Source organism: Bos taurus, chromosome 4 (genome assembly GCF_002263795.3).
Source record: "Bos taurus isolate L1 Dominette 01449 registration number 42190680 breed Hereford chromosome 4, ARS-UCD2.0, whole genome shotgun sequence".
Taxonomy (NCBI): Eukaryota; Metazoa; Chordata; class Mammalia; order Artiodactyla; family Bovidae; genus Bos; species Bos taurus.
Window position 1 is genome coordinate 48,133,519 of NC_037331.1, and position 13,065 is coordinate 48,146,583.

Genomic DNA, 13,065 nt, shown 5'->3' on the forward strand with positions numbered 1-13,065 from the left:
CTCTGATTTCTTTTCCATTCAGCTTTCATCTTCTCAGACTCAACAATGGACCAACATCAAAGGAGGAAAGCAAAATTAAAGAAGAATAAATATCATCAAAACAAAAGTTAAATTTTTTTGAACAGTGTTGTATAAAAGATAATAACTTGTTCCCAAACAAGCAAGGACATGTGATAAGAGAGTAGCCACATTTTATGTCTGAATTCAGAAAAATCAGCGAGTACCAAGCCTAACCCACATGTGTGAGACTGGGTGTCGGGGGAAGGGGAGCAGGTTGTGAGACAGAGACGGTGAGGAGAAAGCAGGCAGACTAGGGAAGGGAGTCTGAGCACATGGCCTTGAGGAGGCAGCCCAAGGAGTGGGGATCAATCAAGAAGAAGAAATCTCCAAATTTAAAGAAGAATTGAGTCAAGCAGGTTTGGGAAAGGTGAAAGAGGTCACTGACTTGAGTGAGTTTTTCTGAAAGACAGACTAACATATGTATAAATCGGATGGAGGAGAAAACGGTCCTTGGTTTGATAGCTGAATGAGGAGGAAAGTAGTAACTACATTAGTAAATAGATAAATAAATACCAGTAAAAAGAGAAAATTTAAAAAGTAGAGAGTTGACCTCATGTTGGTTTTTTCCCCCCAGAGAAAAGAGAGGTCTGCAATAACTTGTGAGTGACAAGACACCAAGACTCCTAGGGGATGCTTCATGACCATGCAGTCTGGCTCTGGGAGGAGAGCCTCTTAGGATTATTCAAGTATTAGGGGATGAAACAGGACTCCCTCTAATGCTCTGAGATCGTACTGTTTATTTTCCTAATGGGAGACTATATTTTCAGTGGCAGAGGCAAATGTCTGAGAGTTAGAAAGCATGATAGAGTTCAGGAGGAAAAAAAAAAAACTTCCTGGAACAGATTGGCTTACCATTGCATTTACAAATAATTCCCCTACTGTTAAAATACGCCTTTGGCAGACAGATTCAGTTTACTACTGGAAAAAAAGGGAAATAATAAAATCCATGACATCAGTGCTTTTGACTATTTCATTGAAAGAAGCTAACAAAAGATAGCAGTAATTGGAGGTGCTCCTCAATTTTTGATTCAGATGAAATTTTTTTTCATAATTTTATTATGAAGTCTAGTAGTAACAAGTGACAGAATAATACCTCATATCTAAAATTATGCTACAAAAAGAAGGTGACAGACTTAGATGTTCCAGTATCTTAAAACCAATAACAGAATGAGCAGAAAGAGCTTGAATGGTGCTTGGGTCTGCAGAGACAGTCGTCAATACATTGAGACATACATCTTTTAAAAATAGAGTCAGCAGATGGGTTGTCTTCTAACTGCGTGAAATGTATAAAATCACTAGGAAAATATGATTAGAATTCCAATACATTATGGATAAAGCTTGAAATAAGGCAAGAATATTCATACAACCCTCTGCAATATACATAACAATAGAAAGTCTGAAAATATACTCCATGTTAAAATGCTAATGAAACATTAATAAGCAACATTTCTGTACATGATCAGTGAAAGTAGAGCGTTATTAAGGGTTAGAAATCTCTTATTTAGGGAAGAGTACAGCTATATAAATAAAGAGGACAGGATTAGAAATGGTACAAGCAATCTTTTTGGTAGATCGAAGAATCAGGAGAAAAGAATACATAAAGTGTGATCCCAGTCTTGTTTTAAAAAAATAACAGCTATTGTCTCTGGATATATGGAATATATGAAATTCTAATATTTCCTTTGTATTTTTTATTTTTCAAATAATAGCATGTATTATTATTTAAAATAATATTTTTTAAATTGTGCTGCGGATTTAAGGTCAGTACACTGTGTAAATAAGGGAAAAACCATATGTAAGTTGTAACCTACAAAAATAATATTTTTATAAGGGTGACAAGAACAGATGGATTCTGTTTTCATTTTGGTAACAAATACGTAGGTCTAGATTCAGTGTAAGCAACTTTAGAGTGATTGAGGCAGAGGAGAGGAAAAAATATTTTTAAAATGAGAAAGTATTTTTATAATATTTTTAAATGAATTAAATTCTCATTATAATCTTAAAAGTAAGATTTTTAAAAAAACATGAAAAGAAGCAAAACAAAATTAGAAGAGGTATTAAAGAGAATGTCATACAGAGTTGAAAATTATAAACATGTATGTACCTTGAGCAAGATGTGAAGTATTTCTACTGAAACATATATAGGATCATAGGACTCTAGGCCTTGAAAGAATCTTAGAGATTATCTAGTATCTAAATTCCTTCATTTTATAGAAGAAACTAAGATCCAGAAAGGCGAAGTGCTCCAAACCTAGTTGTCAGCATTTAGTGCTCATTTTGTCTGGTTCTACTATGGTTTATGCCCTGTGTGAGCATTGCAGTCTTCCTCTTACAATTTTCAAAAAAGATAAGGAACATTCATTAGGGCTGGGCCATGATACAATAGTGCATATTTAAAGGGATGTGTTCAGCTTTTCTAAAACTGAAGAGGATTGGATAACTGACAGGAATTGAAATAAAAAGGTAAGCTACTACTTATAAATTGCATGGAGAAAATGGAGAGTGGAGGGGTGGGCATGAGAGATATCAGTGAAGTGAAGTGAAGTCGCTCAGTCGTGTCCGACTCTTTGCGACCCCATGGACTGTAGCCTATCAGGTTCTTCCATCCATGGGATTTTCCAGGCAAGAGTGCTGGAGTGGATTGCCATTTCCTTCTCCAGGGGATCTTCCTGACCCAGGAATCGAACCCACGTCTCCCACATTGCGGGCAGACGCTTTACTGTCTGAGCCAGTGAACTCAGACACAATTTGGGAAGCATGAGTAAAAGAGATTAGCCCACTGAGATTGACCCTGAATCAAGGGTAGAATGTGGCAGCTCCCTATAGAACATTGCTGGTTGATAAAAATACTGACATTGTAGGTGTTTAGGGTTTATGTTTGTAGAAAGATGGATAGAATCAGAAATAATTTTTCGTGCAAAGCCAAGCAGCAAGTTTTCTGGAAGTCATGAATGAGAACAAAGTGTTAATGGAGTTCTTCTTTTCAGGGAAACATGACAAATAAAAAATAGGAAGCAGAAAGAGGGTAGGTCATTTAGGAGGTATGTGCCAACACTGAACACAGAAATAAATTGGCTTTTTAAGAAATTGGTGGTAGTGGTTTAGTCGCTAAGTCGTGTCCGACTCTTGCAACCCCATGGACTGTAGCCTGCCAGGCTCCTCAGTCCATGGGATTCTCCAGGCAAGAATAATGGAGTGGGTTGCCATTTCCTTCTCCAGGGGATCTTCCCGACCCAGGAATCAAACCCAGGTCTCCTGTATTGCAGGCAGATTCTTTGGCGATTGAGCTATGAGGGAAGACCTTTAAAGAATCATTTGACATAAAATAGTGCATCCAAGCTTTAGGGAGAAAATTCTGAGCAGAAACAAAAATGCACAACAACCCAAGTGGGTGGGTAGAGATATTTACATTTAGGTTTCTGTTACATTGTTTTTGTTTATTTGTTAAATCATGTCTGATTCTGTGACCCCATGGACTGCAGCACACCAGGCTTCCCTGTACATCACCATCTCCCAGAATTTGCTCAGATTCATGTTATCTAACGATCTTATCATGTTATCTTCTGCCACCCCTTTCTCCTTTTGTCCTCAATCTTTCCCAGCATCAGAGTCTTTTCTAATGAGTTGGCTCTTCGCATCAGGTGGCCAGAGTGTTGGAGCTTCAGCTTCAGCATCAGTCCTTCCAATGAATCTTCAGGATAGATTTCCCTTAAAATTTACAGGTTTGATCTCCTTGCAGTCCAAGGGACTCTCAAGAGTCTTATCCAGCACCACAGGTCGAAAGCATCAATTCTTCGGCACCCAGCTTTTAGGGTCCAGCTCTCTCTGTATATGACTACTTTAGCTTTGACTATACAGACCTTTGTCATCAAAATGATGTCTGTGCTTTTTAATATGCTGTCTAGGTTTGTCATAGCTTTTCTTCCAAGGAGCAAGCGTCTTTTAATTTCATGGCTGCAGTCACCATCAGCAGTGAATAAAATCTATCACTGCTTCCACTTTTTCCCCTTCTATTTGCCGTGAAGTGATGGGACAGGATGCCATGATCTTAGTTTTCCGAATGTTGAGTTTTAAACCAGCTTTTCACTCTCCTCTTTGACCCTCATTGAGAGGCTCTTCACTTCCTCTTCTCTTTCTGCCATTAGTGTGGTGTCATCTGCATATCCGAGGTTTTTGATATCCCTCCCTGCACCAATCCTGATTCCAGCTTGTGATTCATCCAGCCCAGTATTTCACATGATGTATTCTGCATATATGTTAAATAAGCAGGGTGACAGTATACAACCTTGTATACTTTCCCAGTTTGGAGCCAGTCCATTCTTCTATGTCCAGTTCTAACTGTTACTTCTTGATCCGCATACAGGTTTCTTAGGAGACGGGTAAGATGGTCTGGCACTCCCATCTCTTTAAGAATTTTTCATAGTTTGTTATGATTCACACAGATAACAGTTATAAAATATGAACTATAAAAATGAATGGAATTTCATGGAGGAAAGTCATCAATGTATAAATACTGAAAGAAAATATTCAGTTGAGTTCAGTTCAGTCACTCAGTCATGTCCAACTCTTTGCAACCCCATGAATCGCAGCACGCCAGGCTTCCCTGTCCATCACCAACTCCCAGAGTTTACCCAAACTCATGCGCATCAAGTCGGTGATGCCATCCAGCCATCTCATCCTCTGTCGTCCCCTTCTTCTCCTGCCCCCAATCCCTCCCAGCATCAGGGTCTTTTCCAATGAGTCATCTCTTCACATGAGGTGGCCAAAGTACTGGAGTTTCAGCTTCAGCATCAATCCTTCCAATGAATACCCAGGACTGATCTCCTTTAGGATGGACTGGTTGGATCTCTTTGCGGTCCAAGTGACTCTCAACAGTCTTCTCCAACAGCATTGTTCAAAAGTATCAATTCTTTGGCACTCAGCTCTCTTCACAGTCCAACTCTCACATCCATACATGACCACTGGAAAAACCATAGCCTTGACTAGATGGACCTTTGTTGGCAAAGTAATGTCTCTGCTTTTGAATATGCCATCTAGATTGGTCATAACTTTCCTTCCAAGGAGTAAGCGTCTTTTAATTTCATGACTGCAATCACCATCTGCAGTGATTTTGGAGCTCAAAAAACAAAGTCTGACACTGTTTCCACTGTTTCCCCAGATATTTCCCATGAAGTGATGGGACCAGATGCCATGATCTTCGTTTTCTGAATGTTGAGCTTTAAGCCAACTTTTTCACTCCCCTCTTGCACTTTCATCAAGAGGCTTTTTAGTTCCTCTTCACTTTCTGCCATAAGGGTGGTGTCATCTGCATATCTGAGATTATTGATATTTCTCCGGGCAATCTTGATTCCAGCTTGTGTTTCTTCCAGTCCAGTGTTTCTCATGATGTACTCTGCATGGAAGTTAAATAAGCAGGGTGACAATATACAGCCTTGACGTGCTCCTTTTCCTGTTTGGAACCAGTCTGTTGTTCCATGTCCAGTTCTAACTGTTGTTTCCTGACCTACATACTAGTTTCTCAAGAGGCAGATCAGGTGGTCTGGTATTCCCATCTCTTTCAGAATTTTCCACAGTTTATTGTGATCCACACAGTCAAAGGCTTTGGCATAGTCAAGAAAGCAGAAATAGATGTTTTTCTGGAACTCTCTGGTGTTTTCAGTGATCCAGTGGATGTTGGCAATTTGATCTCTGGTTCCTCTGCCTTTTCTAAAACCAGCTTAAAAGAAAAGATTAGCTTTGAATAAATATTACAATTGTGTTTCAAGTTTTCTCTTTTTATATCACCCAGAAAAATTGATTTAAATTAAATATATTTATGAAGTTTTGTGACTATTAAAAAAAATTGTCAAGTATTTTTTTCATGACTAATGCTGACCTGTTTGTCCCACTTCCACTTAGATTCTGAGGCTCCTACAATTATGCAATAAAGTCAGTTGAGGGGGGACTTTAGAGGGTCCCTCACACTGTGGGGAGATGTATTTCAAGGGAGATAGTTTTATAGAAGATAGCTACATTTTCCAGCTGCTGTCTTGGGGGCTTTGGCTCTGAACCAAGTATCTGTGCAATGATATCAGCTGCTCTGGCCCTGCTGCTAATATCCTCTGCCTTTGTTTAACAGCAGAAGATGGCATCCCAAACACCAGCGGTCTAATAGGAGGATGCAGTTCTACTTACCTCCAAATGGAGTAGGTCTCCCAGTTTATGTGCTGTCAGATTCATCTTGTATTTCTTCATAATTATGTAATTTGTTTTCTATTTATTTATATAATGTCAATCTCCCTAACCAGAAAGTAAGGACAGAAATCATTTAACTTCTATCCTGAGTGTCCATCTGTTTAACCATAACTCCTAGTACAGTGCCTGGCACAAACTAGGTCCTTTCAGTAATGCTGACTTCATGGAGGAAGAATTCTCTTCAAGAGCCAGTACAGCTATGAAAATAAATGTTCCTTAATCTATGTCAAACAAGTAACTTGCCACATTTTTTAACTTCTGGAAAATGGTTGCATTTCAAATATCTTTTAAGGCTTATTCATTTTGCTTGGTGCAACTCTCAGCATTAGGATTCTTGATTCATTGGGATGTACTCCAAAAAGGAAATCAAATCTAAATGCATAAATTGGACCAGGAGGTAGTCTCTTGAATATATTATAATCCTTACAGATGATAAACTCTCTTCCCAATCGCTTCCCATCCTCCCTGGATTGTTTCATACCAAAAAAGGCATGCTTCACAGAGCTCACAGAGTCCTTTAAGCGGCAGGTTCTATTTAAATTCATGGATAGGCCTTGTCAGGCGGTGCTGTATTAACAGTACAGTACTACTGCAAAGTAACTTTGCAGTTAAAACAATACTTTTGGTATCTTTTCATGTTTCTTCAATCCCTCCTCATTTTTTGGAGACCTTGTGAACTCTGCTGCTGCTGCTGCTAAGTCGCTTCAGTCGTGTCCAACTCTGTGCGACCCGATAGACGGCAGCCCTTCAGGCTCCTCTGTCCCTGGGATTCTCCAGGCAAGAATACTGGAGTGGGTTGCCATTTCCTTCTCCAATGGGCCTGCCTTAAAAGAAATTTTTTTAAAAATCAAGAATTAAGCAACAGCCAGAAATGCCACTATGAAATTACCATTATCATACATGCAAGCATACACAAGCAGTAAATACATTTGATTTCCTAATTTTTGCATGATCTTACTGTGATACAGTGTCTGAGAAATCATTGGGAACACTGTATGCTCAAATCTTTGCTCAATCCTTACATTTTATAGAATTCATGTGATTTTTCAGCTTGTGTCCAGCCTTTTCAGACAACAGACTTATTCTATTAGGATCCATGGAGAATAACACATTTCCTGAGAAAACGAGATCTTTCCTCATCTTGAAGTGCCAAACAGAGCCTGAAAGAGATGATTTAACAAGATTTGACCTTAGGTGCCCTCACTGAGTTATTATGATTTGTTTCAGATGTTATCTTCATTTTCCCAGTAGCAGAGTAATATCTTAGAAAAAGATGAGGTCACTAAGCTGTTCTACAAATACATCTTTCCAACTGATACAGTTTATATATATAATCCTGCTGATTCTGTTTCTGCTATTGAATAGCTGGGAAACCTTGGGAATGCCATTTTAATTTCCTTCTGGCCTCATTTTCCTTATTTACAGATTGAAGGAGTTGCAAAAGATCAACGATTTAACATATTTGGCAACAAAACCCTTTCTTCAAATAAAATATTTTGTCAAAGCCAAAGGTATGGAATAAAATATGGCCCTAAAAAACATAGCTTGAAAATCATTGACTTACTCTTATGTCAATTTGACTATGAAATATTATAATTCCCATTGATGTATTCATGGTTCATCCTGAGAAATATTCACTGAATATCTGCAGATATTAAGCTCTGCAGTGATCTACTGTAACTTATGCAAGCTAGGCCATGACCTGTTTCTCCTAGCACATTATTTTTCAGAGGGAGAACACTAATTCCATAAATAAAATAAAAAGTTATGATACAAGTACAAAAGGATACACAAAATAGGGAGTGGTTACTGCTGGCTGGGGGATTGAAGAATTTTTCATGTGGGGTGGCATTTGAACAAGAGGTAGGATTTTTAACTGGGGAAGATATGTAAGGGTTTCCAGGTTGAGCAAACATGATAAGTGAAGGTGTAGAGGCAGGAATTTGAAAAGCAGTTTAAGAGAAAGGCACAACCATTGGTTGTGATGTAAATGGCATAATAGGGACTTAAAGCCAAAGCTAAGAAATTAGGTTGGAATCAGATTATCAAAGTCCTTGAATTTCATAATAATGAGGTTTGCTTTTATTCTCCAGGAAACAAAAAGCCATTGGGGGAAAAAATTATTTTTTATCAGAAGGTGATATATATAGAAATGTATCTAGAAAATATTTTTCCAAATAAGGTATAATAAGAAATGAAAAAAACTAGAGACAGGAGGGTTAATTAGAAGACAATTGTCTGGCAAGAAGTGATGGAGACCCAGCCTGGGCACAGTGCTATGAACCAAAATATGTCACCCAAAATTATCTATTAATATGATGATGCTCTAACTCCCAGAGTGACAGTATTTGGAGACAGGACTTTTAGGAGGTCATTAAGGGCTTTTCAGGTAGCACTAGTGGTAAAGAACCCACCTCCCAGTGCAGGAGACGTAAGAGACCTGGGTTCAATCCCTGTGTAGGGAAGATCCCCTGGAGAAGAAAATGGAAACCCACTCCAGTATTCTTGCCTGGAGAACCCCATGGACAGAAGAGCCTGATGGGTAACAGTCCATAAGGTCACAAAGAGTCAGACCCAACTGAAGCGACTCAGCAGCAGCAAGGTTAAAAGAAGTCATGAAGATGGGACTCAATCCAATTGGAGCAGGTAGTATTATAAAAAGAAAGAGAGAGAGAAATCATTGTCTTTCTCCAAGCACACAGACTGAGGAAAGGTCAGGGGAGGGCTCGGTGAGAAAAAGGTTGTCGGCAGTCCAGGAAGAGATCTCTCACAGAACCTAGCCATGCTGGCACCCTAATCTCAGACTTCCAGCCTCTAGGACTATAAGAAAATAGACTCTTGTTTTTTAAGCCACCTAGTCCAAGCTACTTTGTGATGGCAGCCTGAGCATACATAGTGACATTAGGAATGGCAGAGAGTGGACAAATGTCAGCAAGATGCCACGGAAATAGAATCAACAGGATTTGACATCTAATCCACTTTGTGATGTGGGAGGCAAAGGTCAACAGTGACTATAAGCCAGTGACTCGAAGGTGTTCTGATACCATTTATAGATACAGAGAACAGAAGGGAAAGAACAGTTCTGAGGGGGCAGAGCGTAATTTTTGTTTCTACATGTTTGGTGATTGAATTTGAGGCATTGACAATATAGCCATGCAGAGTCTTCTAGCAGATAAATGAAACTGTGGATTTGGTGGTTAAGAGAGATGCCTGAACTAAAAATCTAATCCATTTTGGAGTCCTCTGCAGAGGGATAACATCAAGGACTGCTCATGGATGAACAAAAACATTCATGCACAAAAAAAAGTCTGAATGACCCCAAGTCTATCAAAAATGATGACTGTCTTTATGTTTTCCATGTAGGCCTGGCTTAAATGTGTTTTTACAAATTCTAGAACTTGGGCAATAAAAGAGATTGAGAAAATACTGAATATCTACTTTTAAAATGGTAAATAAAGTCATTTAAACACTTCCAAGTATCCCCTTCTGCTCTGATACACGTGTAATTTGTTTCTGTTGGCAAGAAAAAGACCATCCAGAATTTACTTGACCAGACAGTTCAGCAAACAAAAGATACTATTACCCTGAAGCAGGGTAAAGGGTGAACTTTTCTTCAAACAAAGTACACATTAGCTCTAAGAGGACTGAAAGCAAAAGTGGAACATTCGATCCCAGAAGTATGTTAATTAGCAAGAGAATTCCCCACCTGGGAATCTTGGTTCTAGAATTTCCCAAGTGACAATGGATTAACTAAATTGGAGACAGAACATGAGGAAGAAGCAAAGGACATAATGAAAGTAGAACAAGATGTTATAAAACAAAGGGAAATTTCATAAACATTTAACTTGGTGACACAATAAATAGGATATTTAGAGAATGAATACCTTGAAGGTCTTTCCCTGTTTAAAAAAAAAATAGCTACCTGTCTTAGGAGCAACTGATTTCTAAAATTCATAGGACCTGATGCAGGCTTGGGATTTCTCACAGAATGTTCAGCCCACTAAATAAAGACTGGAAAGTCATAGCTATATGGTTCCCCTGACTCAGAGAAAAAGAAAGAGTTCCATGAAATGTGGGGATCCCTATAACTTAGCACCTGCCATAGAAATTCATATGTGTAGGTCACTCCTAGTTCCCAGAAACATCCGCTTGCAGTTAAATTTAAGCTCTTTTGTTAGATAATGACATATTTCTAAATAATATATATGTTACTATTTCTTGATTCTCCAATTAAATATTTCTATTGACTCCCTGTTATGAAATGTCAGGATTTAGTGCTCTTATTCTTTCCTCCAACAATACAGACACAGACATACACACACACTCTTTCCTTTTCTTTTTCTGGCTGATATAGTCATACCACACTTTTTGATTGAATGAATTCTCATTGTTTTCATTGTTGCTGCTGCTGCTAAGTCGCTTCAGTCGTGTTCGACTCTGTGCGATCCCATAGACGGCAGCCCACCAGGCTCCCCGGTCCCTGGGATTCTCCAGGCAAGAACACTGGAGTGGGTTGCCATTTCCTTCTCCAATGCATGAAAGTGAAAAATGAAAGTTAAATCGCTCAGTCGTGTCCGACTCTTAGTGACCCCATAGACTGCAGCCTACCAGGCTCTTCTGTCCATGGGATTTTCCAGGCAAGAGAACTGGAGTGGGGTGCCATTGCCTTCTACATAAATATTGCTCATGGCCAAGCCACATAATGTTCTTTGATTTTACCGCCTTTCTTTTTCAACCTTCTGTTTTCCCTGGAGTGGATCTCACTGTTGTCGTCAATTGTCTAGTTTTCTCTTAAACTATTATTCATCCATTTCTGGAACTCTCTTCTAGAGGTGTAGTTTTCTAAATATACCAAGCTAAATTCAAGCACATTACATAATTTGTCAGGGGCTTTCTTCTTCTTTGGGAACTTCCTTCTGTATGTCTCTGATTTCTTTTTTCAACTGGGCCTGCACACAGCTGCTATCTCAGGCCCTCTTCACCACTATTCTAAGAATTCTCTTAGCCTTTCTTCTGTGTGCATTCCCTTGCCTGAGACAACTTCCTCCTTTTTTTTTATCCTTTCTTCCTTCTTTTTACTCAGTAAATATTGAGTGCCCCCTACGTTCCAGGCATTGTTCTAGGTGTCATGGATAGAGAAGACCTAGTATTAATGAGTTCAGCGTGATTTTGTGGTGCCTATTAGACATCTTCCCTGGTGGCTCAATGGTAAAGAATCCACCTGCCAATGTAGGAGACACAGGAGGCGTGGTTTCGATTCCTGGGACAAGCAGATCCCCTGGAGGAGGAAATGGCAACCCACTCCAGCATTCTTGCCTAGGAAATCCCATGGAGAGAGGAGAATGGCAGGCTACAGCCATGGAGTCACAAAGAGTTGGGCACAATGGAGCGTGCACATACGTTAGTCTTAGACATCTCATGGCAGTTGGATATAGAGATATTGGGTTCAGAGAAAGATATACGGTTCAGAAAGACTGGAGATAGAAATTTGAGAATCATTCAGATATAAATGGTATTGAATGCCCCTGGGCTTGCTCCTTGGAGAAGTGAGTGTGGAGAAAGAGGGTACCAGGGGTACTTCCGCATTTAGAGGTCAGGAAGATAAGACATATCCAGGAAAATGAGACTGAGAGTATGTGGCCAGGGAGGTAGGAAGAGAACCAAGAAAAGCAATGTCCTGAAAACTAAGTGAAGAAAATGTTTTACCTGGGCTTCCCCAAGATGGCTCCCTGCTTAGTGGAGCCAGCAAGGAGATTCTCTGCCTTCAGGGAGGCCCTGGTTCCTCTATAAGGAGTTTTTAGTTCATTGAGTCTTATTCCCTTCAAACACAAAACAATGGCTAAAGAGCCAGACTGCCTAGGGTCCCATCCCAGTACCATTTGTGAGCTCTGTGATCTCAGGCAATTACCTAACTTTTCTATGCTTTGGTTTATTCATCTGTAGGATAATAATATTTGCATCTGATAGAGTCTTTGTGAATATTAAATGAGTTGGCTGACATAAAGTGCTTAGAACAGTATCTGATAAGTAAATGTTAATTATTTTTCTATTACTGTGTATCAGAAGATATTAAAGTGCTTCTTGATTTTTCTTCTGTTCATTTCAGTCTTTACATCTCTGAGTTAATATTTTTAGTTCATTTCCTTTCATCCCAGTCTTTCATACTAAAAGTTTTCCTTGGAAACGATGATTCCTACCTGAACTCACGTTTATGAGATAGGTAGGGGTGAATGTGGTTATTCACTGATGAATTTCAAAATGGGGTAAAAAGAGAGCTGAGTTTTTCATGGAGGGAGCCTCAAATGTCAGCATTTGTAGATCTTGTTTCTTGGGTTAGTCAGTCCGCTAAAAACAAATCCTTGCCTAGAAGGGTGTAAAGCTCCAAATCAGAATCTGGAGAGTTCAGTAGGGGAGGAAGCCACCAACAAGTAGTTCACCAAATGAGTGTGTGCTTGTTAAGTTGCTTCAGTTGTGTCCAACTCTGAGCAACCGTATGGACTCTAGGCCACCAAGCTCCTCTCTCCATGGGATTCTCCAGGCAAGAATAGTGGAGTGGATTGCCATGCCCTCCTCCAGGAGATATTTCCAATCCAGGGATGGAACCCACATCTCCTGCATTGGCAGGAGGGTTCTTTACCACTAGCACCACCTGTACCAGTCCCCGTCTTTTTAGTAGAGAATCTTATCCCCACCATAGAACAACAGACTGGTTACAAATCAAGAAAGGAGTACGTCAAGGCTGCATATTGTCACCCTGCTTATTTAACTTAT

At 39.5% G+C, this 13,065-nt stretch overlaps 1 long non-coding RNA gene across 1 annotated transcript in view; it reads left to right on the forward strand.

Moving 5' to 3' along the window:
* Positions 1 to 13,065, forward strand: part of LOC112446374 (uncharacterized) — a 62,400-nt gene extending 49,335 nt beyond the window's left edge. Inside the window, exon 4 of the long non-coding RNA XR_003034340.2 lies at positions 23 to 13,065. This is a non-coding gene — a long non-coding RNA (uncharacterized lncRNA). The remainder of the gene's footprint in view (positions 1 to 22) is intronic.